Source organism: Lonchura striata, chromosome 1A (genome assembly GCF_050655825.1).
Source record: "Lonchura striata isolate lonStrDom1 chromosome 1A, ASM5065582v1, whole genome shotgun sequence".
NCBI lineage: Eukaryota > Metazoa > Chordata > Aves > Passeriformes > Estrildidae > Lonchura > Lonchura striata.
In genome coordinates, this window is record NC_140741.1 from 10,218,594 (window position 1) to 10,242,487 (window position 23,894).

A 23,894-nucleotide genomic window follows, 5' to 3' on the forward strand; every position below is an offset into this window, starting at 1 on the left:
GCTGCTTCAGCCGAAAGACGCCGGCCACCGGCGCTTGGCTTCGGACAGCTCCGGAGAGCCGTAGTGTGCGTCTGCACTAGACTGCATCCTAGCGAAAAGCTTTGGCAGTGTGTCTCGCAGGGAGATAGCTTAGGAGCGCAGCGCACTTATGCCTCCCTTGTCCAGAAACACGATTTTACTGCACACTCCAAAACAGTGCTCTTTTTAGGGCAATATATAAGCTGCTTTCTGACAGCCGTGATCTTTCGATTACTCTTGCCCAGCTCGTTGTTTTAACGTGCACGTGCCGTCCTGGCATTGAGTGCACAGTGAAAGCAATCGCAAAAGTCCAGCAGCTGCTGACTCCCAAACACAAGGCGCTGGATATATGCTTGCTTCTCGACTACTCAACGCAGTCCTTCATTTCTGCAGTTGCCATCGAATTCTCTGCACTCGGTGCCTCAGCGGACGAGCACGAGTTTCCCAGGAAGGGCTGCATCAGGACGAAGTCAAAACTCAGGAAAATTGTCCTGGAACACCTTCCATAAGGATGCTAGAATGGAATTGAAGAAGCAGGCGAGCGGCCACCACGGTCCACTAGCAGTCCTTAGGGTGCGCGCAGAAGCCCGGTGTTCTGCGGCTTCGTTCTTCGCCCTCGTACAAGCTACCGCTCTGTCCGGCTCCCGGAGCAGGAGAAGCGGCTGCTTCGCGCACACAACAGCGGAGCGGCAGCCGTACGCTCCGAAGCGCTGCTTCAGCCGAAAGATGCCGGCCACCGGCGCTTGGCTTCGGCAGCAGCCGAGAGCCGTAGTGTGCGTCTGCACTAAACTGCATCCTAGCGAAAAGCTTTGGCAGTGTGTGTCGCAGGGAGATAGCTTAGGAGCGCAGCGCACTTATGCCTCCGTTGTCCAGAAACACGATTTTACTGCACACTCCAAAACAGTGCTCTGTTTAGGGCAATATATAAGCTGCTTTCTGACAGCCGTGATCTTTCGATTACTCTTGCCCAGCTCGTTGTTTTAACGTGCACATGCCGTCCTGGCATTGAGTGCACAGTGAAAGCAATCGCAAAAGTCCAGCAGCTGCTGACTCCCAAACACAAGGCGCTGGCTATGTTCTTCCTTCTTGACACCTCAACGCAGTCCTTCATTTCTGCAGTTGCCATCGAATTCTCTGCACTCGGTGCCTCAGAGGACGAGCACGAGTTTCCCAGGAAGGGCTGCATCAGGACGAATTCAAAACTCAGGAAAATTGTCCTGGAACACCTTCCATAAGGATGCTAGAATGGAATTGAAGAAGCAGGCGAGCGGCCACCACGGTCCACTAGCAGTCCTTAGGGTGCGCGCAGAAGCCGGGTGTTCTGCGGCTTCGTTCTTCGCCCTCGTACAAGCTACCGCTCTCTCCGGCTCCCGGAGCAGGAGAAGCGGCTGCTTCGCGCACACAACAGCGGAGCGGCAGCCGTACGCTCCGAAGCGCTGCTTCTGCCGAAAGTCGCCGGCCACCGGCGCTTGGCTTCGGACAGTAGCCGAGAGCCGTAGTGTGCGTCTGCACTAAACTGCATCATAGCGAAAAGCTTTAGCAGTGTGTCTCGCAGGGAGATAGCTTAGGAGCGCAGCGCACTTATGCCTCCCTTGTCCAGAAACACGATTTTACTGCACACTCCAAAACAGTGCTCTGTTTAGGGCAATATATAAGCTGCTTTCTGACAGCCGTGATCTTTCGATTACTCTTGCCCAGCTCGTTGTTTTAACGTGCACATGCCGTCCTGGCATTCAGTGCACAGTGAAAGCAATCGCAAAAGTCCAGCAGCTGCTGACTCCCAGACACAAGGCGCTGGCTATGTTCTTGCTTCTTGACACCTCAACGCAGTCCTTCATTTCTGCAGTTGCCATCGAGTTCTCTGCATCTCGAGCCTTCGGGGACGAGCACGAAATTCCCAGGAGCGGCTGCATCAGAACGAAGTCAAAAACCAGGAAAGTTTCTCGGAACACTTTCAATAAAGCATGCCAGCAGTGCATTGAAAAGGCAGGGAGCTTTAGTCACCGTCCTCTAGCATTGCCAAGGCTGTGCACACAATGTCGTCTCCCTGCGGCTTCGTTCTTCGCCCTCGTACAAGCTACCGCTCTGTCCGGCTCCCGGAGCAGGAGAAGCGGCTGCTTCGCGCACACAACAGCGGAGCGGCAGCCGTACGCTACGAAGCGCTGCTTCAGCCGAAAGACGCCGGCCACCGGCGCTTGGCTTCGGACAGCTCCGGAGAGCCCTAGTGTGCGTCTGCACTAGACTGCATCATAGCGAAAAGCTTTGGCAGTGTGTCTCGCAGGGAGATAGCTTAGGAGCGCAGCGCACTTATGCCTCCCTTGTCCAGAAACACGATTTTACTGCACACTCCAAAACAGTGCTCTTTTTAGGGCAATATATAAGCTGCTTTCTGACAGCCGTGATCTTTCGATTACTCTTGCCCAGCTCGTTGTTTTAACGTGCACATGCCGTCCTGGCATTGAGTGCACAGTGAAAGCAATCGCAAAAGTCCAGCAGCTGCTGACTCCCAAACACAAGGCGCTGGCTATGTTCTTACTTCTTGACACCTCAACGCAGTCCTTCATTTCTGCAGTTGCCATCGAATTCTCTGCACTCGGTGCCTCAGAGGACGAGCACGAGTTTCCCAGGAAGGGCTGCATCAGGACGAATTCAAAACTCAGGAAAATTGTTCTGAAACACCTTCCATAAGGATGCTAGAATGGAATTGAAGGAGCAGGCGAGCGGCCACCACGGTCCACTAGCAGTCCTTAGGGTGCGCGCAGAAGCCGGGTGTTCTGCGGCTTCGTTCTTCGCCCTCGTACAAGCTACCGCTCTCTCCGGCTCCCGGAGCAGGAGAAGCGGCTGCTTCGCGCACACAACAGCGGAGCGGCAGCCGTACGCTCCGAAGCGCTGCTTCTGCCGAAAGTCGCCGGCCACCGGCGCTTGGCTTCGGCAGCAGCCGAGAGCCGTAGTGTGCGTCTGCACTAAACTGCATCATAGCGAAAAGCTTTAGCAGTGTGTCTCGCAGGGAGATAGCTTAGGAGCGCAGCGCACTTATGCCTCCCTTGTCCAGAAACACGATTTTACTGCACACTCCAAAAACACTGCTCTTTCCAGGGCAAGATGCCAGATGCTCTTTGATGGCCGTGCTCCCTTCCTGCTCTTGCCCAGCTCGTTGTTTTAACGTGCACATGCCGTCCTGGCATTGAGTGCACAGTGAAAGCAATCGCAAAAGTCCAGCAGCTGCTGACTCCCAAACACAAAGGCTCTTGTCTACGTTCTTGCTTCTCGACACTTCAACGGAGTCCTTCATTTCTGCAGCTGCCATCGAGTTCTCTGCATCTCGAGCCTTCGGGGACGAGCACGAAATTCCCAGGAGCGGCTGCATCAGAACGAAGTCAAAAACCAGGAAAGTTTCTCGGAACACTTTCAATAAAGCATGCCAGCAGTGCATTGAAAAGGCAGGGAGCTTTAGTCACCGTCCTCTAGCATTGCCAAGGCTGTGCACACAATGTCGTCTCCCTGCGGCTTCGTTCTTCGCCCTCGTACAATCTACCGCTCTGTCCGGCTCCCGGAGCAGGAGAAGCGGCTGCTTCGCGCACACAACAGCGGAGCGGCAGCCGTACGCTCCGAAGCGCTGCTTCCGCCGAAAGACGCCGGCCACCGGCGCTTGGCTTCGGACAGCTCCGGAGAGCCGTAGTGTGCGTCTGCACTAGACTGCATCCTAGCGAAAAGCTTTGGCAGTGTGTCTCGCAGGGAGATAGCTTAGGAGCGCAGCGCACTTATGCCTCCCTTGTCCAGAAACACGATTTTACTGCACACTCCAAAACAGTGCTCTTTTTAGGGCAATATATAAGCTGCTTTCTGACAGCCGTGATCTTTCGATTACTCTTGCCCAGCTCGTTGTTTTAACGTGCACGTGCCGTCCTGGCATTGAGTGCACAGTGAAAGCAATCGCAAAAGTCCAGCAGCTGCTGACTCCCAAACACAAGGCGCTGGATATATGCTTGCTTCTCGACTACTCAACGCAGTCCTTAATTTCTGCAGTTGCCATCGAATTCTCTGCACTCGGTGCCTCAGCGGACGAGCACGAGTTTCCCAGGAAGGGCTGCATCAGGACGAAGTCAAAACTCAGGAAAATTGTCCTGGAACACCTTCCATAAGGATGCTAGAATGGAATTGAAGAAGCAGGCGAGCGGCCACCACGGTCCACTAGCAGTCCTTAGGGTGCGCGCAGAAGCCCGGTGTTCTGCGGCTTCGTTCTTCGCCCTCGTACAAGCTACCGCTCTGTCCGGCTCCCGGAGCAGGAGAAGCGGCTGCTTCGCGCACACAACAGCGGAGCGGCAGCCGTACGCTCCGAAGCGCTGCTTCCGCCGAAAGATGCGGGCCACCGGCGCTTGGCTTCGGACAGCTCCGGAGAGCCGTAGTGTGCGTCTGCACTAAACTGCATCATAGCGAAAAGCTTTGGCAGTGTGTCTCGCAGGGAGATAGCTTAGGAGCGCAGCGCACTTATGCCTCCGTTGTCCAGAAACACGATTTTACTGCACACTCCAAAACAGTGCTCTGTTTAGGGCAATATATAAGCTGCTTTCTGACAGCCGTGATCTTTCGATTACTCTTGCCCAGCTCGTTGTTTTAACGTGCACATGCCGTCCTGGCATTCAGTGCACAGTGAAAGCAATCGCAAAAGTCCAGCAGCTGCTGACTCCCAGACACAAGGCGCTGGCTATGTTCTTGCTTCTTGACACCTCAACGCAGTCCTTCATTTCTGCAGTTGCCATCGAGTTCTCTGCATCTCGAGCCTTCGGGGACGTGCACGAAATTCCCAGGAGCGGCTGCATCAGAACGAAGTCAAAAACCAGGAAAGTTTCTCGGAACACTTTCAATAAAGCATGCCAGCCGTGCATTGAAAAGGCAGGGAGCTTTAGTCACCGTCCTCTAGCAGTCGCAAGGCTGTGCACACAAATTCGTCTCGCTGCGGCTTCGTTCTTCGCCCTCGTACAAGCTACCGCTCTGTCCGGCTCCCGGAGCAGGAGAAGCGGCTGCTTCGCGCACACAACAGCGGAGCGGCAGCCGTACGCTACGAAGTGCTGCTTCAGCCGAAAGACGCCGGCCACCGGCGCTTGGCTTCGGACAGCTCCGGAGAGCCCTAGTGTGCGTCTGCACTAAACTGCATCATAGCGAAAAGCTTTGGCAGTGTGTCTCGCAGGGAGATAGCTTAGGAGCGCAGCGCACTTATGCCTCCCTTGTCCAGAAACACGATTTTACTGCACACTCCAAAACAGTGCTCTTTTTAGGGCAATATATAAGCTGCTTTCTGACAGCCGTGATCTTTCGATTACTCTTGCCCAGCTCGTTGTTTTAACGTGCACATGCCGTCCTGGCATTGAGTGCACAGTGAAAGCAATCGCAAAAGTCCAGCAGCTGCTGACTCCCAAACACAAGGCGCTGGCTATGTTCTTCCTTCTTGACACCTCAACGCAGTCCTTCATTTCTGCAGTTGCCATCGAATTCTCTGCACTCGGTGCCTCAGCGGACGAGCACGAGTTTCCCAGGAAGGGCTGCATCAGGACGAATTCAAAACTCAGGAAAATTGTTCTGAAACACCTTCCATAAGGATGCTAGAATGGAATTGAAGAAGCAGGCGAGCGGCCACCACGGTCCACTAGCAGTCCTTAGGGTGCGCGCAGAAGCCGGGTGTTCTGCGGCTTCGTTCTTCGCCCTCGTACAAGCTACCGCTCTGTCCGGCTCCCGGAGCAGGAGAAGCGGCTGCTTCGCGCACACAACAGCGGAGCGGCAGCCGTACGCTCCGAAGCGCAGCTTCTGCCGAAAGTCGCCGGCCACCGGCGCTTGGCTTCGGACAGTAGCCGAGAGCCGTAGTGTGCGTCTGCACTAAACTGCATCATAGCGAAAAGCTTTAGCAGTGTGTCTCGCAGGGAGATAGCTTAGGAGCGCAGCGCACTTATGCCTCCCTTGTCCAGAAACACGATTTTACTCTACACTCCAAAAACACTGCTCTTTCCAGGGCAAGATGCCAGATGCTCTTTGATGGCCGTGCTCCCTTCCTGCTCTTGCCCAGCGCGTTGTTTTAACGTGCACATGCCGTCCTGGCATTGAGTGCACAGTGAAAGCAATCGCAAAAGTCCAGCAGCTGCTGACTCCCAAACACAAAGGCTCTTGTCTACGTTCTTGCTTCTCGACACTTCAACGGAGTCCTTCATTTCTGCAGCTGCCATCGAGTTCTCTGCATCTCGAGCCTTCGGGGACGAGCACGAAATTCCCAGGAGCGGCTGCATCAGAACGAAGTCAAAAACCAGGAAAGTTTCTCGGAACACTTTCAATAAAGCATGCCAGCAGTGCATTGAAAAGGCAGGGAGCTTTAGTCACCGTCCTCTAGCATTGCCAAGGCTGTGCACACAATGTCGTCTCCCTGAGGCTTCGTTCTTCGCCCTCGTACAAGCTACCGCTCTGTCCGGCTCCCGGAGCAGGAGAAGCGGCTGCTTCGCGCACACAACAGCGGAGCGGCAGCCGTACGCTCCGAAGCGCTGATTCCGCCGATAGACGCCGGCCACCGGCGCTTGGCTTCGGACAGCTCCGGAGAGCCGTAGTGTGCGTCTGCACTAGACTGCATCCTAGCGAAAAGCTTTGGCAGTGTGTCTCGCAGGGAGATAGCTTAGGAGCGCAGCGCACTTATGCCTCCCTTGTCCAGAAACACGATTTTACTGCACACTCCAAAACAGTGCTCTTTTTAGGGCAATATATAAGCTGCTTTCTGACAGCCGTGATCTTTCGATTACTCTTGCCCAGCTCGTTGTTTTAACGTGCACGTGCCGTCCTGGCATTGAGTGCACAGTGAAAGCAATCGCAAAAGTCCAGCAGCTGCTGACTCCCAAACACAAGGCGCTGGATATATGCTTGCTTCTCGACTACTCAACGCAGTCCTTCATTTCTGCAGTTGCCATCGAATTCTCTGCACTCGGTGCCTCAGCGGACGAGCACGAGTTTCCCAGGAAGGGCTGCATCAGGACTCATTCAAAACTCAGGAAAATTGTCCTGGAACACCTTCCATAAGGATGCTAGAATGGAATTGAAGAAGCAGGCGAGCGGCCACCACGGTCCACTAGCAGTCCTTAGGGTGCGCGCAGAAGCCCGGTGTTCTGCGGCTTCGTTCTTCGCCCTCGTACAAGCTACCGCTCTCTCCGGCTCCCGGAGCAGGAGAAGCGGCTGCTTCGCGCACACAACAGCGGAGCGGCAGCCGTACGCTACGAAGCGCTGCTTCAGCCGAAAGACGCCGGCCACCGGCGCTTCGCTTCGGACAGCTCCGGAGAGCCGTAGTGTGCGTCTGCACTAGACTGCATCATAGCGAAAAGCTTTGGCAGTGTGTCTCGCAGGGAGATAGCTTAGGAGCGCAGCGCACTTATGCCTCCCTTGTCCAGAAACACGATTTTACTGCACACTCCAAAACAGTGCTCTTTTTAGGGCAATATATAAGCTGCTTTCTGACAGCCGTGATCTTTCGATTACTCTTGCCCAGCTCGTTGTTTTAACGTGCACATGCCGTCCTGGCATTGAGTGCACAGTGAAAGCAATCGCAAAAGTCCAGCAGCTGCTGACTCCCAGACACAAGGCGCTGGCTATGTTCTTGCTTCTTGACACCTCAACGCAGTCCTTCATTTCTGCAGTTGCCATCGAGTTCTCTGCACTCGGTGCCTCAGAGGACGAGCACGAGTTTCCCAGGAAGGGCTGCATCAGGAGGAATTCAAAACTCAGGAAAATTGTCCTGGAACACCTTCCATAAGGATGCTAGAAGGGAATTGAAGAGGAGGGCGAGCGGCCACCACGGTCCACTAGCAGTCCTTAGGGTTCGCGCAGAAGCCCGGTGCTCTGCGGCTTCGTTCTTCGCCCTCGTACAAGCTACCGCTCTGTCCGGCTCCCGGAGCAGGAGAAGCGGCTGCTTCGCGCACACAACAGCGGAGCTGCAGCCGTACGCTCCGAAGCGCTGCTTCCGCCGAAAGACGCCGGCCACCGGCGCTTGGCTTCGGACAGTAGCCGAGAGCCATAGTGTGCGTCTGCACTAGACTGCATCATAGCGAAAAGCTTTGGCAGTGTGTCTCGCAGGGAGATAGCTTAGGAGCGCAGCGCACTTATGCCTCCCTTGTCCAGAAACACGATTTTACTGCACACTCCAAAACAGTGCTCTTTTTAGGGCAATATATAAGCTGCTTTCTGACAGCCGTGATCTTTCGATTACTCTTGCCCAGCTCGTTGTTTTAACGTGCACGTGCCGTCCTGGCATTGAGTGCACAGTGAAAGCAATCGCAAAAGTCCAGCAGCTGCTGACTCCCAAACACAAGGCGCTGGATATATGCTTGCTTCTCGACTACTCAACGCAGTCCTTCATTTCTGCAGTTGCCATCGAATTCTCTGCACTCGGTGCCTCAGCGGACGAGCACGAGTTTCCCAGGAAGGGCTGCATCAGGACGAAGTCAAAACTCAGGAAAATTGTCCTGGAACACCTTCCATAAGGATGCTAGAATGGAATTGAAGAAGCAGGCGAGCGGCCACCACGGTCCACTAGCAGTCCTTAGGGTGCGCGCAGAAGCCCGGTGTTCTGCGGCTTCGTTCTTCGCCCTCGTACAAGCTACCGCTCTGTCCGGCTCCCGGAGCAGGAGAAGCGGCTGCTTCGCGCACACAACAGCGGAGCGGCAGCCGTACGCTCCGAAGCGCTGCTTCAGCCGAAAGATGCCGGCCACCGGCGCTTGGCTTCGGCAGCAGCCGAGAGCCGTAGTGTGCGTCTGCACTAAACTGCATCATAGCGAAAAGCTTTGGCAGTGTGTGTCGCAGGGAGATAGCTTAGGAGCGCAGCGCACTTATGCCTCCGTTGTCCAGAAACACGATTTTACTGCACACTCCAAAACAGTGCTCTGTTTAGGGCAATATATAAGCTGCTTTCTGACAGCCGTGATCTTTCGATTACTCTTGCCCAGCTCGTTGTTTTAACGTGCACATGCCGTCCTGGCATTCAGTGCACAGTGAAAGCAATCGCAAAAGTCCAGCAGCTGCTGACTCCCAGACACAAGGCGCTGGCTATGTTCTTGCTTCTTGACACCTCAACGCAGTCCTTCATTTCTGCAGTTGCCATCGAGTTCTCTGCATCTCGAGCCTTCGGGGACGAGCACGAAATTCCCAGGAGCGGCTGCATCAGAACGAAGTCAAAAACCAGGAAAGTTTCTCGGAACACTTTCAATAAAGCATGCCAGCCGTGCATTGAAAAGGCAGGGAGCTTTAGTCACCGTCCTCTAGCAGTCGCAAGGCTGTGCACACAAATTCGTCTCGCTGCGGCTTCGTTCTTCGCCCTCGTACAAGCTACCGCTCTGTCCGGCTCCCGGAGCAGGAGAAGCGGCTGCTTCGCGCACACAACAGCGGAGCGGCAGCCGTACGCTACGAAGCGCTGCTTCAGCCGAAAGACGCCGGCCACCGGCGCTTGGCTTCGGACAGCTCCGGAGAGCCCTAGTGTGCGTCTGCACTAGACTGCATCATAGCGAAAAGCTTTGGCAGTGTGTCTCGCAGGGAGATAGCTTAGGAGCGCAGCGCACTTATGCCTCCCTTGTCCAGAAACACGATTTTACTGCACACTCCAAAACAGTGCTCTTTTTAGGGCAATATATAAGCTGCTTTCTGACAGCCGTGATCTTTCGATTACTCTTGCCCAGCTCGTTGTTTTAACGTGCACATGCCGTCCTGGCATTGAGTGCACAGTGAAAGCAATCGCAAAAGTCCAGCAGCTGCTGACTCCCAAACACAAGGCGCTGGCTATGTTCTTGCTTCTTGACACCTCAACGCAGTCCTTCATTTCTGCAGTTGCCATCGAATTCTCTGCACTCGGTGCCTCAGAGGACGAGCACGAGTTTCCCAGGAAGGGCTGCATCAGGACGAATTCAAAACTCAGGAAAATTGTTCTGAAACACCTTCCATAAGGATGCTAGAATGGAATTGAAGAAGCAGGCGAGCGGCCACCACGGTCCACTAGCAGTCCTTAGGGTGCGCGCAGAAGCCGGGTGTTCTGCGGCTTCGTTCTTCGCCCTCGTACAAGCTACCGCTCTCTCCGGCTCCCGGAGCAGGAGAAGCGGCTGCTTCGCGCACACAACAGCGGAGCGGCAGCCGTACGCTCCGAAGCGCTGCTTCTGCCGAAAGTCGCCGGCCACCGGCGCTTGGCTTCGGACAGTAGCCGAGAGCCGTAGTGTGCGTCTGCACTAAACTGCATCATAGCGAAAAGCTTTAGCAGTGTGTCTCGCAGGGAGATAGCTTAGGAGCGCAGCGCACTTATGCCTCCCTTGTCCAGAAACACGATTTTACTGCACACTCCAAAAACACTGCTCTTTCCAGGGCAAGATGCCAGATGCTCTTTGATGGCCGTGCTCCCTTCCTGCTCTTGCCCAGCTCGTTGTTTTAACGTGCACATGCCGTCCTGGCATTGAGTGCACAGTGAAAGCAATCGCAAAAGTCCAGCAGCTGCTGACTCCCAAACACAAAGGCTCTTGTCTACGTTCTTGCTTCTCGACACTTCAACGGAGTCCTTCATTTCTGCAGCTGCCATCGAGTTCTCTGCATCTCGAGCCTTCGGGGACGAGCACGAAATTCCCAGGAGCGGCTGCATCAGAACGAAGTCAAAAACCAGGAAAGTTTCTCGGAACACTTTCAATAAAGCATGCCAGCAGTGCATTGAAAAGGCAGGGAGCTTTAGTCACCGTCCTCTAGCATTGCCAAGGCTGTGCACACAATGTCGTCTCCCTGCGGCTTCGTTCTTCGCCCTCGTACAAGCTACCGCTCTGTCCGGCTCCCGGAGCAGGAGAAGCGGCTGCTTCGCGCACACAACAGCGGAGCGGCAGCCGTACGCTCCGAAGCGCTGCTTCCGCCGAAAGACGCCGGCCACCGGCGCTTGGCTTCGGACAGCTCCGGAGAGCCGTAGTGTGCGTCTGCACTAGACTGCATCCTAGCGAAAAGCTTTGGCAGTGTGTCTCGCAGGGAGATAGCTTAGGAGCGCAGCGCACTTATGCCTCCCTTGTCCAGAAACACGATTTTACTGCACACTCCAAAACAGTGCTCTTTTTAGGGCAATATATAAGCTGCTTTCTGACAGCCGTGATCTTTCGATTACTCTTGCCCAGCTCGTTGTTTTAACGTGCACGTGCCGTCCTGGCATTGAGTGCACAGTGAAAGCAATCGCAAAAGTCCAGCAGCTGCTGACTCCCAAACACAAGGCGCTGGATATATGCTTGCTTCTCGACTACTCAACGCAGTCCTTCATTTCTGCAGTTGCCATCGAATTCTCTGCACTCGGTGCCTCAGCGGACGAGCACGAGTTTCCCAGGAAGGGCTGCATCAGGACGAAGTCAAAACTCAGGAAAATTGTCCTGGAACACCTTCCATAAGGATGCTAGAATGGAATTGAAGAAGCAGGCGAGCGGCCACCACGGTCCACTAGCAGTCCTTAGGGTGCGCGCAGAAGCCCGGTGTTCTGCGGCTTCGTTCTTCGCCCTCGTACAAGCTACCGCTCTGTCCGGCTCCCGGAGCAGGAGAAGCGGCTGCTTCGCGCACACAACAGCGGAGCGGCAGCCGTACGCTACGAAGCGCTGCTTCAGCCGAAAGACGCCGGCCACCGGCGCTTGGCTTCGGACAGCTCCGGAGAGCCGTAGTGTGCGTCTGCACTAGACTGCATCATAGCGAAAAGCTTTGGCAGTGTGTCTCGCAGGGAGATAGCTTAGGAGCGCAGCGCACTTATGCCTCCCTTGTCCAGAAACACGATTTTACTGCACACTCCAAAACAGTGCTCTTTTTTCGGGCAATATATAAGCTGCTTTCTGACAGCCGTGATCTTTCGATTACTCTTGCCCAGCTCGTTGTTTTAACGTGCACGTGCCGTCCTGGCATTGAGTGCACAGTGAAAGCAATCGCAAAAGTCCAGCAGCTGCTGACTCCCAAACACAAGGCGCTGGATATATGCTTGCTTCTCGACTACTCAACGCAGTCCTTCATTTCTGCAGTTGCCATCGAATTCTCTGCACTCGGTGCCTCAGAGGACGAGCATGAGTTTCCCAGGAAGGGCTGCATCAGGACTCATTCAAAACTCAGGAAAATTGTCCTGGAACACCTTCCATAAGGATGCTAGAATGGAATTGAAGAAGCAGGCGAGCGGCCACCACGGTCCACTAGCAGTCCTTAGGGTGCGCGCAGAAGCCGGGTGTTCTGCGGCTTCGTTCTTCGCCCTCGTACAAGCTACCGCTCTCTCCGGCTCCCGGAGCAGGAGAAGCGGCTGTTTCGCGCACACAACAGCGGAGCTGCAGCCGTACGCTCCGAAGCGCTGCTTCCGCCGAAAGACGCCGGCCACCGGCGCTTGGCTTCGGACAGTAGCCGAGAGCCGTAGTGTGCGTCTGCACTAAACTGCATCATAGCGAAAAGCTTTGGCAGTGTGTCTCGCAGGGAGATAGCTTAGGAGCGCAGCGCACTTATGCCTCCCTTGTCCAGAAACACGATTTTACTGCACACTCCAAAACAGTGCTCTTTTTAGGGCAATATATAAGCTGCTTTCTGACAGCCGTGATCTTTCGATTACTCTTGCCCAGCTCGTTGTTTTAACGTGCACATGCCGTCCTGGCATTGAGTGCACAGTGAAAGCAATCGCAAAAGTCCAGCAGCTGCTGACTCCCAAACACAAGGCGCTGGCTATGTTCTTCCTTCTTGACACCTCAACGCAGTCCTTCATTTCTGCAGTTGCCATCGAATTCTCTGCACTCGGTGCCTCAGAGGACGAGCACGAGTTTCCCAGGAAGGGCTGCATCAGGACTCATTCAAAACTCAGGAAAATTGTCCTGGAACACCTTCCATAAGGATGCTAGAATGGAATTGAAGAAGCAGGCGAGCGGCCACCACGGTCCACTAGCAGTCCTTAGGGTGCGCGCAGAAGCCGGGTGTTCTGCGGCTTCGTTCTTCGCCCTCGTACAAGCTACCGCTCTGTCCGGCTCCCGGAGCAGGAGAAGCGGCTGCTTCGCGCACACAACAGCGGAGCGGCAGCCGTACGCTCCGAAGCGCTGCTTCTGCCGAAAGTCGCCGGCCACCGGCGCTTGGCTTCGGACAGTAGCCGAGAGCCGTAGTGTGCGTCTGCACTAAACTGCATCATAGCGAAAAGCTTTAGCAGTGTGTCTCGCAGGGAGATAGCTTAGGAGCGCAGCGCACTTATGCCTCCCTTGTCCAGAAACACGATTTTACTGCACACTCCAAAAACACTGCTCTTTCCAGGGCAAGATGCCAGATGCTCTTTGATGGCCGTGCTCCCTTCCTGCTCTTGCCCAGCTCGTTGTTTTAACGTGCACATGCCGTCCTGGCATTGAGTGCACAGTGAAAGCAATCGCAAAAGTCCAGCAGCTGCTGACTCCCAAACACAAAGGCTCTTGTCTACGTTCTTGCTTCTCGACACTTCAACGGAGTCCTTCATTTCTGCAGCTGCCATCGAGTTCTCTGCATCTCGAGCCTTCGGGGACGAGCACGAAATTCCCAGGAGCGGCTGCATCAGAACGAAGTCAAAAACCAGGAAAGTTTCTCGGAACACTTTCAATAAAGCATGCCAGCAGTGCATTGAAAAGGCAGGGAGCTTTAGTCACCGTCCTCTAGCATTGCCAAGGCTGTGCACACAATGTCGTCTCCCTGCGGCTTCGTTCTTCGCCCTCGTACAAGCTACCGCTCTGTCCGGCTCCCGGAGCAGGAGAAGCGGCTGCTTCGCGCACACAACAGCGGAGCGGCAGCCGTACGCTACGAAGCGCTGCTTCCGCCGAAAGACGCCGGCCACCGGCGCTTGGCTTCGGACAGCTCCGGAGAGCCGTAGTGTGCGTCTGCACTAGACTGCATCCTAGCGAAAAGCTTTGGCAGTGTGTCTCGCAGGGAGATAGCTTAGGAGCGCAGCGCACTTATGCCTCCCTTGTCCAGAAACACGATTTTACTGCACACTCCAAAACAGTGCTCTTTTTAGGGCAATATATAAGCTGCTTTCTGACAGCCGTGATCTTTCGATTACTCTTGCCCAGCTCGTTGTTTTAACGTGCACGTGCCGTCCTGGCATTGAGTGCACAGTGAAAGCAATCGCAAAAGTCCAGCAGCTGCTGACTCCCAAACACAAGGCGCTGGATATATGCTTGCTTCTCGACTACTCAACGCAGTCCTTCATTTCTGCAGTTGCCATCGAATTCTCTGCACTCGGTGCCTCAGCGGACGAGCACGAGTTTCCCAGGAAGGGCTGCATCAGGACGAAGTCAAAACTCAGGAAAATTGTCCTGGAACACCTTCCATAAGGATGCTAGAATGGAATTGAAGAAGCAGGCGAGCGGCCACCACGGTCCACTAGCAGTCCTTAGGGTGCGCGCAGAAGCCCGGTGTTCTGCGGCTTCGTTCTTCGCCCTCGTACAAGCTACCGCTCTGTCCGGCTCCCGGAGCAGGAGAAGCGGCTGTTTCGCGCACACAACAGCGGAGCGGCAGCCGTACGCTCCGAAGCGCTGCTTCAGCCGAAAGATGCCGGCCACCGGCGCTTGGCTTCGGCAGCAGCCGAGAGCCGTAGTGTGCGTCTGCACTAAACTGCATCCTAGCGAAAAGCTTTGGCAGTGTGTGTCGCAGGGAGATAGCTTAGGAGCGCAGCGCACTTATGCCTCCGTTGTCCAGAAACACGATTTTACTGCACACTCCAAAACAGTGCTCTGTTTAGGGCAATATATAAGCTGCTTTCTGACAGCCGTGATCTTTCGATTACTCTTGCCCAGCTCGTTGTTTTAACGTGCACATGCCGTCCTGGCATTGAGTGCACAGTGAAAGCAATCGCAAAAGTCCAGCAGCTGCTGACTCCCAAACACAAGGCGCTGGCTATGTTCTTGCTTCTTGACACCTCAACGCAGTCCTTCATTTCTGCAGTTGCCATCGAATTCTCTGCACTCGGTGCCTCAGAGGACGAGCACGAGTTTCCCAGGAAGGGCTGCATCAGGACGAATTCAAAACTCAGGAAAATTGTTCTGAAACACCTTCCATAAGGATGCTAGAATGGAATTGAAGAAGCAGGCGAGCGGCCACCACGGTCCACTAGCAGTCCTTAGGGTGCGCGCAGAAGCCGGGTGTTCTGCGGCTTCGTTCTTCGCCCTCGTACAAGCTACCGCTCTGTCCGGCTCCCGGAACAGGAGAAGCGGCTGCTTCGCGCACACAACAGCGGAGCGGCAGCCGTACGCTCCGAAGCGCAGCTTCTGCCGAAAGTCGCCGGCCACCGGCGCTTGGCTTCGGACAGTAGCCGAGAGCCGTAGTGTGCGTCTGCACTAAACTGCATCATAGCGAAAAGCTTTAGCAGTGTGTCTCGCAGGGAGATAGCTTAGGAGCGCAGCGCACTTATGCCTCCCTTGTCCAGAAACACGATTTTACTGCACACTCCAAAACAGTGCTCTGTTTAGGGCAATATATAAGCTGCTTTCTGACAGCCGTGATCTTTCGATTACTCTTGCCCAGCTCGTTGTTTTAACGTGCACATGCCGTCCTGGCATTGAGTGCACAGTGAAAGCAATCGCAAAAGTCCAGCAGCTGCTGACTCCCAGACACAAGGCGCTGGCTATGTTCTTGCTTCTTGACACCTCAACGCAGTCCTTCATTTCTGCAGTTGCCATCGAGTTCTCTGCATCTCGAGCCTTCGGGGACGAGCACGAAATTCCCAGGAGCGGCTGCATCAGAACGAAGTCAAAAACCAGGAAAGTTTCTCGGAACACTTTCAATAAAGCATGCCAGCAGTGCATTGAAAAGGCAGGGAGCTTTAGTCACCGTCCTCTAGCATTGCCAAGGCTGTGCACACAATGTCGTCTCCCTGCGGCTTCGTTCTTCGCCCTCGTACAAGCTACCGCTCTGTCCGGCTCCCGGAGCAGGAGAAGCGGCTGCTTCGCGCACACAACAGCGGAGCGGCAGCCGTACGCTACGAAGCGCTGCTTCAGCCGAAAGACGCCGGCCACCGGCGCTTGGCTTCGGACAGCTCCGGAGAGCCCTAGTGTGCGTCTGCACTAGACTGCATCCTAGCGAAAAGCTTTGGCAGTGTGTCTCGCAGGGAGATAGCTTAGGAGCGCAGCGCACTTATGCCTCCCTTGTCCAGAAACACGATTTTACTGCACACTCCAAAACAGTGCTCTTTTTAGGGCAATATATAAGCTGCTTTCTGACAGCCGTGATCTTTCGATTACTCTTGCCCAGCTCGTTGTTTTAACGTGCACATGCCGTCCTGGCATTGAGTGCACAGTGAAAGCAATCGCAAAAGTCCAGCAGCTGCTGACTCCCAAACACAAGGCGCTGGCTATGTTCTTCCTTCTTGACACCTCAACGCAGTCCTTCATTTCTGCAGTTGCCATCGAATTCTCTGCACTCGGTGCCTCAGAGGACGAGCACGAGTTTCCCAGGAAGGGCTGCATCAGGACGAATTCAAAACTCAGGAAAATTGTTCTGAAACACCTTCCATAAGGATGCTAGAATGGAATTGAAGAAGCAGGCGAGCGGCCACCACGGTCCACTAGCAGTCCTTAGGGTGCGCGCAGAAGCCGGGTGTTCTGCGGCTTCGTTCTTCGCCCTCGTACAAGCTACCGCTCTCTCCGGCTCCCGGAGCAGGAGAAGCGGCTGCTTCGCGCACACAACAGCGGAGCGGCAGCCGTACGCTCCGAAGCGCAGCTTCTGCCGAAAGTCGCCGGCCACCGGCGCTTGGCTTCGGACAGTAGCCGAGAGCCGTAGTGTGCGTCTGCACTAAACTGCATCATAGCGAAAAGCTTTAGCAGTGTGTCTCGCAGGGAGATAGCTTAGGAGCGCAGCGCACTTATGCCTCCCTTGTCCAGAAACACGATTTTACTGCACACTCCAAAAACACTGCTCTTTCCAGGGCAAGATGCCAGATGCTCTTTGATGGCCGTGCTCCCTTCCTGCTCTTGCCCAGCTCGTTGTTTTAACGTGCACATGCCGTCCTGGCATTGAGTGCACAGTGAAAGCAATCGCAAAAGTCCAGCAGCTGCTGACTCCCAAACACAAAGGCTCTTGTCTACGTTCTTGCTTCTCGACACTTCAACGGAGTCCTTCATTTCTGCAGCTGCCATCGAGTTCTCTGCATCTCGAGCCTTCGGGGACGAGCACGAAATTCCCAGGAGCGGCTGCATCAGAACGAAGTCAAAAACCAGGAAAGTTTCTCGGAACACTTTCAATAAAGCATGCCAGCAGTGCATTGAAAAGGCAGGGAGCTTTAGTCACCGTCCTCTAGCATTGCCAAGGCTGTGCACACAATGTCGTCTCCCTGCGGCTTCGTTCTTCGCCCTCGTACAAGCTACCGCTCTGTCCGGCTCCCGGAGCAGGAGAAGCGGCTGCTTCGCGCACACAACAGCGGAGCGGCAGCCGTACGCTCCGAAGCGCTGCTTCCGCCGAAAGACGCCGGCCACCGGCGCTTGGCTTCGGACAGCTCCGGAGAGCCGTAGTGTGCGTCTGCACTAGACTGCATCCTAGCGAAAAGCTTTGGCAGTGTGTCTCGCAGGGAGATAGCTTAGGAGCGCAGCGCACTTATGCCTCCCTTGTCCAGAAACACGATTTTACTGCACACTCCAAAACAGTGCTCTTTTTAGGGCAATATATAAGCTGCTTTCTGACAGCCGTGATCTTTCGATTACTCTTGCCCAGCTCGTTGTTTTAACGTGCACGTGCCGTCCTGGCATTGAGTGCACAGTGAAAGCAATCGCAAAAGTCCAGCAGCTGCTGACTCCCAAACACAAGGCGCTGGATATATGCTTGCTTCTCGACTACTCAACGCAGTCCTTCATTTCTGCAGTTGCCATCGAATTCTCTGCACTCGGTGCCTCAGCGGACGAGCACGAGTTTCCCAGGAAGGGCTGCATCAGGACGAAGTCAAAACTCAGGAAAATTGTCCTGGAACACCTTCCATAAGGATGCTAGAATGGAATTGAAGAAGCAGGCGAGCGGCCACCACGGTCCACTAGCAGTCCTTAGGGTGCGCGCAGAAGCCCGGTGTTCTGCGGCTTCGTTCTTCGCCCTCGTACAAGCTACCGCTCTGTCCGGCTCCCGGAGCAGGAGAAGCGGCTGCTTCGCGCACACAACAGCAGAGCGGCAGCCGTACGCTACGAAGCGCTGCTTCAGCCGAAAGACGCCGGCCACCGGCGCTTGGCTTCGGACAGCTCCGGAGAGCCGTAGTGTGCGTCTGCACTAGACTGCATCATAGCGAAAAGCTTTGGCAGTGTGTCTCGCAGGGAGATAGCTTAGGAGCGCAGCGCACTTATGCCTCCCTTGTCCAGAAACACGATTTTACTGCACACTCCAAAACAGTGCTCTTTTTAGGGCAATATATAAGCTGCTTTCTGACAGCCGTGATCTTTCGATTACTCTTGCCCAGCTCGTTGTTTTAACGTGCACATGCCGTCCTGGCATTGAGTGCACAGTGAAAGCAATCGCAAAAGTCCAGCAGCTGCTGACTCCCAAACACAAGGCGCTGGCTATGTTCTTCCTTCTTGACACCTCAACGCAGTCCTTCATTTCTGCAGTTGCCATCGAATTCTCTGCACTCGGTGCCTCAGAGGACGAGCACGAGTTTCCCAGGAAGGGCTGCATCAGGACTCATTCAAAACTCAGGAAAATTGTCCTGGAACACCTTCCATAAGGATGCTAGAATGGAATTGAAGAAGCAGGCGAGCGGCCACCACGGTCCACTAGCAGTCCTTAGGGTGCGCGCAGAAGCCGGGTGTTCTGCGGCTTCGTTCTTCGCCCTCGTACAAGCTACCGCTCTCTCCGGCTCCCGGAGCAGGAGAAGCGGCTGCTTCGCGCACACAACAGCGGAGCGGCAGCCGTACGCTCCGAAGCGCTGCTTCTGCCGAAAGTCGCCGGCCACCGGCGCTTGGCTTCGGACAGTAGCCGAGAGCCGTAGTGTGCGTCTGCACTAAACTGCATCATAGCGAAAAGCTTTAGCAGTGTGTCTCGCAGGGAGATAGCTTAGGAGCGCAGCGCACTTATGCCTCCCTTGTCCAGAAACACGATTTTACTGCACACTCCAAAACAGTGCTCTTTTTAGGGCAATATATAAGCTGCTTTCTGACAGCCGTGATCTTTCGATTACTCTTGCCCAGCTCGTTGTTTTAACGTGCACATGCCGTCCTGGCATTGAGTGCACAGTGAAAGCAATCGCAAAAGTCCAGCAGCTGCTGACTCCCAAACACAAGGCGCTGGCTATGTTCTTGCTTCTTGACACCTCAACGCAGTCCTTCATTTCTGCAGTTGCCATCGAATTCTCTGCACTCGGTGCCTCAGAGGACGAGCACGAGTTTCCCAGGAAGGGCTGCATCAGGACTCATTCAAAACTCAGGAAAATTGTCCTGGAACACCTTCCATAAGGATGCTAGAATGGAATTGAAGAAGCAGGCGAGCGGCCACCACGGTCCACTAGCAGTCCTTAGGGTGCGCGCAGAAGCCGGGTGTTCTGCGGCTTCGTTCTTCGCCCTCGTACAAGCTACCGCTCTCTCCGGCTCCCGGAGCAGGAGAAGCGGCTGCTTCGCGCACACAACAGCGGAGCGGCAGCCGTACGCTCCGAAGCGCTGCTTCTGCCGAAAGTCGCCGGCCACCGGCGCTTGGCTTCGGACAGTAGCCGAGAGCCGTAGTGTGCGTCTGCACTAAACTGCATCATAGCGAAAAGCTTTAGCAGTGTGTCTCGCAGGGAGATAGCTTAGGAGCGCAGCGCACTTATGCCTCCCTTGTCCAGAAACACGATTTTACTGCACACTCCAAAAACACTGCTCTTTCCAGGGCAAGATGCCAGATGCTCTTTGATGGCCGTGCTCCCTTCCTGCTCTTGCCCAGCTCGTTGTTTTAACGTGCACATGCCGTCCTGGCATTGAGTGCACAGTGAAAGCAATCGCAAAAGTCCAGCAGCTGCTGACTCCCAAACACAAAGGCTCTTGTCTACGTTCTTGCTTCTCGACACTTCAACGGAGTCCTTCATTTCTGCAGCTGCCATCGAGTTCTCTGCATCTCGAGCCTTCGGGGACGAGCACGAAATTCCCAGGAGCGGCTGCATCAGAACGAAGTCAAAAACCAGGAAAGTTTCTCGGAACACTTTCAATAAAGCATGCCAGCAGTGCATTGAAAAGGCAGGGAGCTTTAGTCACCGTCCTCTAGCATTGCCAAGGCTGTGCACACAATGTCGTCTCCCTGCGGCTTCGTTCTTCGCCCTCGTACAAGCTACCGCTCTGTCCGGCTCCCGGAGCAGGAGAAGCGGCTGCTTCGCGCACACAACAGCGGAGCGGCAGCCGTACGCTACGAAGCGCTGCTTCCGCCGAAAGACGCCGGCCACCGGCGCTTGGCTTCGGACAGCTCCGGAGAGCCGTAGTGTGCGTCTGCACTAAACTGCATCCTAGCGAAAAGCTTTGGCAGTGTGTCTCGCAGGGAGATAGCTTAGGAGCGCAGCGCACTTATGCCTCCCTTGTCCAGAAACACGATTTTACTGCACACTCCAAAACAGTGCTCTTTTTAGGGCAATATATAAGCTGCTTTCTGACAGCCGTGATCTTTCGATTACTCTTGCCCAGCTCGTTGTTTTAACGTGCACGTGCCGTCCTGGCATTGAGTGCACAGTGAAAGCAATCGCAAAAGTCCAGCAGCTGCTGACTCCCAAACACAAGGCGCTGGATATATGCTTGCTTCTCGACTACTCAACGCAGTCCTTCATTTCTGCAGTTGCCATCGAATTCTCTGCACTCGGTGCCTCAGCGGACGAGCACGAGTTTCCCAGGAAGGGCTGCATCAGGACGAAGTCAAAACTCAGGAAAATTGTCCTGGAACACCTTCCATAAGGATGCTAGAATGGAATTGAAGAAGCAGGCGAGCGGCCACCACGGTCCACTAGCAGTCCTTAGGGTGCGCGCAGAAGCCCGGTGTTCTGCGGCTTCGTTCTTCGCCCTCGTACAAGCTACCGCTCTGTCCGGCTCCCGGAGCAGGAGAAGCGGCTGCTTCGCGCACACAACAGCGGAGCGGCAGCCGTACGCTCCGAAGCGCTGCTTCAGCCGAAAGATGCCGGCCACCGGCGCTTGGCTTCGGCAGCAGCCGAGAGCCGTAGTGTGCGTCTGCACTAAACTGCATCCTAGCGAAAAGCTTTGGCAGTGTGTGTCGCAGGGAGATAGCTTAGGAGCGCAGCGCACTTATGCCTCCGTTGTCCAGAAACACGATTTTACTGCACACTCCAAAACAGTGCTCTGTTTAGGGCAATATATAAGCTGCTTTCTGACAGCCGTGATCTTTCGATTACTCTTGCCCAGCTCGTTGTTTTAACGTGCACATGCCGTCCTGGCATTGAGTGCACAGTGAAAGCAATCGCAAAAGTCCAGCAGCTGCTGACTCCCAAACACAAGGCGCTGGCTATGTTCTTGCTTCTTGACACCTCAACGCAGTCCTTCATTTCTGCAGTTGCCATCGAATTCTCTGCACTCGGTGCCTCAGAGGACGAGCACGAGTTTCCCAGGAAGGGCTGCATCAGGACGAATTCAAAACTCAGGAAAATTGTTCTGAAACACCTTCCATAAGGATGCTAGAATGGAATTGAAGAAGCAGGCGAGCGGCCACCACGGTCCACTAGCAGTCCTTAGGGTGCGCGCAGAAGCCGGGTGTTCTGCGGCTTCGTTCTTCGCCCTCGTACAAGCTACCGCTCTGTCCGGCTCCCGGAACAGGAGAAGCGGCTGCTTCGCGCACACAACAGCGGAGCGGCAGCCGTACGCTCCGAAGCGCAGCTTCTGCCGAAAGTCGCCGGCCACCGGCGCTTGGCTTCGGACAGTAGCCGAGAGCCGTAGTGTGCGTCTGCACTAAACTGCATCATAGCGAAAAGCTTTAGCAGTGTGTCTCGCAGGGAGATAGCTTAGGAGCGCAGCGCACTTATGCCTCCCTTGTCCAGAAACACGATTTTACTGCACACTCCAAAAACACTGCTCTTTCCAGGGCAAGATGCCAGATGCTCTTTGATGGCCGTGCTCCCTTCCTGCTCTTGCCCAGCTCGTTGTTTTAACGTGCACATGCCGTCCTGGCATTGAGTGCACAGTGAAAGCAATCGCAAAAGTCCAGCAGCTGCTGACTCCCAAACACAAAGGCTCTTGTCTACGTTCTTGCTTCTCGACACTTCAACGGAGTCCTTCATTTCTGCAGCTGCCATCGAGTTCTCTGCATCTCGAGCCTTCGGGGACGAGCACGAAATTCCCAGGAGCGGCTGCATCAGAACGAAGTCAAAAACCAGGAAAGTTTCTCGGAACACTTTCAATAAAGCATGCCAGCAGTGCATTGAAAAGGCAGGGAGCTTTAGTCACCGTCCTCTAGCATTGCCAAGGCTGTGCACACAATGTCGTCTCCCTGCGGCTTCGTTCTTCGCCCTCGTACAAGCTACCGCTCTGTCCGGCTCCCGGAGCAGGAGAAGCGGCTGCTTCGCGCACACAACAGCGGAGCGGCAGCCGTACGCTACGAAGCGCTGCTTCCGCCGAAAGACGCCGGCCACCGGCGCTTGGCTTCGGACAGCTCCGGAGAGCCGTAGTGTGCGTCTGCACTAGACTGCATCCTAGCGAAAAGCTTTGGCAGTGTGTCTCGCAGGGAGATAGCTTAGGAGCGCAGCGCACTTATGCCTCCCTTGTCCAGAAACACGATTTTACTGCACACTCCAAAACAGTGCTCTTTTTAGGGCAATATATAAGCTGCTTTCTGACAGCCGTGATCTTTCGATTACTCTTGCCCAGCTCGTTGTTTTAACGTGCACGTGCCGTCCTGGCATTGAGTGCACAGTGAAAGCAATCGCAAAAGTCCAGCAGCTGCTGACTCCCAAACACAAGGCGCTGGATATATGCTTGCTTCTCGACTACTCAACGCAGTCCTTCATTTCTGCAGTTGCCATCGAATTCTCTGCACTCGGTGCCTCAGCGGACGAGCACGAGTTTCCCAGGAAGGGCTGCATCAGGACGAAGTCAAAACTCAGGAAAATTGTCCTGGAACACCTTCCATAAGGATGCTAGAATGGAATTGAAGAAGCAGGCGAGCGGCCACCACGGTCCACTAGCAGTCCTTAGGGTGCGCGCAGAAGCCCGGTGTTCTGCGGCTTCGTTCTTCGCCCTCGTACAAGCTACCGCTCTGTCCGGCTCCCGGAGCAGGAGAAGCGGCTGCTTCGCGCACACAACAGCGGAGCGGCAGCCGTACGCTCCGAAGCGCTGCTTCCGCCGAAAGATGCGGGCCACCGGCGCTTGGCTTCGGCAGCAGCCGAGAGCCGTAGTGTGCGTCTGCACTAAACTGCATCATAGCGAAAAGCTTTGGCAGTGTGTCTCGCAGGGAGATAGCTTAGGAGCGCAGCGCACTTATGCCTCCGTTGTCCAGAAACACGATTTTACTGCACACTCCAAAACAGTGCTCTGTTTAGGGCAATATATAAGCTGCTTTCTGACAGCCGTGATCTTTCGATTACTCTTGCCCAGCTCGTTGTTTTAACGTGCACATGCCGTCCTGGCATTCAGTGCACAGTGAAAGCAATCGCAAAAGTCCAGCAGCTGCTGACTCCCAGACACAAGGCGCTGGCTATGTTCTTGCTTCTTGACACCTCAACGCAGTCCTTCATTTCTGCAGTTGCCATCGAGTTCTCTGCATCTCGAGCCTTCGGGGACGAGCACGAAATTCCCAGGAGCGGCTGCATCAGAACGAAGTCAAAAACCAGGAAAGTTTCTCGGAACACTTTCAATAAAGCATGCCAGCCGTGCATTGAAAAGGCAGGGAGCTTTAGTCACCGTCCTCTAGCAGTCGCAAGGCTGTGCACACAAATTCGTCTCGCTGCGGCTTCGTTCTTCGCC